The sequence below is a fragment of the Microtus ochrogaster genome, chromosome 10, assembly GCF_000317375.1.
Source record: "Microtus ochrogaster isolate Prairie Vole_2 chromosome 10, MicOch1.0, whole genome shotgun sequence".
Taxonomy (NCBI): Eukaryota; Metazoa; Chordata; class Mammalia; order Rodentia; family Cricetidae; genus Microtus; species Microtus ochrogaster.
This window is the reverse complement of record NC_022016.1, coordinates 43,124,428-43,125,130: the sequence shown is the minus strand read 5'-3', so window position 1 is coordinate 43,125,130 and position 703 is coordinate 43,124,428.

Here is a 703-nt window from a genome sequence, read left to right as displayed (position 1 = left end):
CCAGGGTCCTAGCTGGGACCAGGATTCTTGTTCCACATGGGCCTCAGTCCACTTTCTACTTTCACTTGGCCTCTGAGGTGATAGCCCGCTAAGCTGGTGCCTCCTTGTGGAGGTGACAGGGCAGGACATCGGATTGGAAAGACTTCCTCGTGAGGAACTGTCGTCCATCTGCAGAAGAAAAGCAGCACTCCTGAGAAGGGATCGTCTTGACGGAAGCGGCGAGGCAGAGAAACTCAGAGCATGCATTCAGAAGGCCACCCTTTCAAGCACAAGGAGGGAGCGTTCCCCAGGCATGCGCACCCAGTGCCTGATGCATAGTGGGCACCCATTAAACATTTACAAGCTGGTAAAGAAAACCAGCCGTGAGACAAGCGGTGAGAAGAAGCATGTTAGAAACTGGGTGTTGAGAGAAACAGACTGTTGAATTTGTTCTGGAAAGTAGCCAGACTGGCCTTGAAGACTCCTCTAACATTGAACACTCATCACTGACCTCAGAGAACTTCGCCCTGTGTCCCGGGGTGCATCCTAGAGTATCATGTCATGTGTGGCCTTTGCAGGGAGGCTGTGCGCCAAGCCACACTTCTTTCTCATTCAATCTCAATCACAGCAGAATGCACCGAAAACCACCAAATGGCTCACATGTCGCATCTCTGCTTGTGGCTTTTGACTGCTAACATTTATGTTTGTATGTAGCGTGCACGTG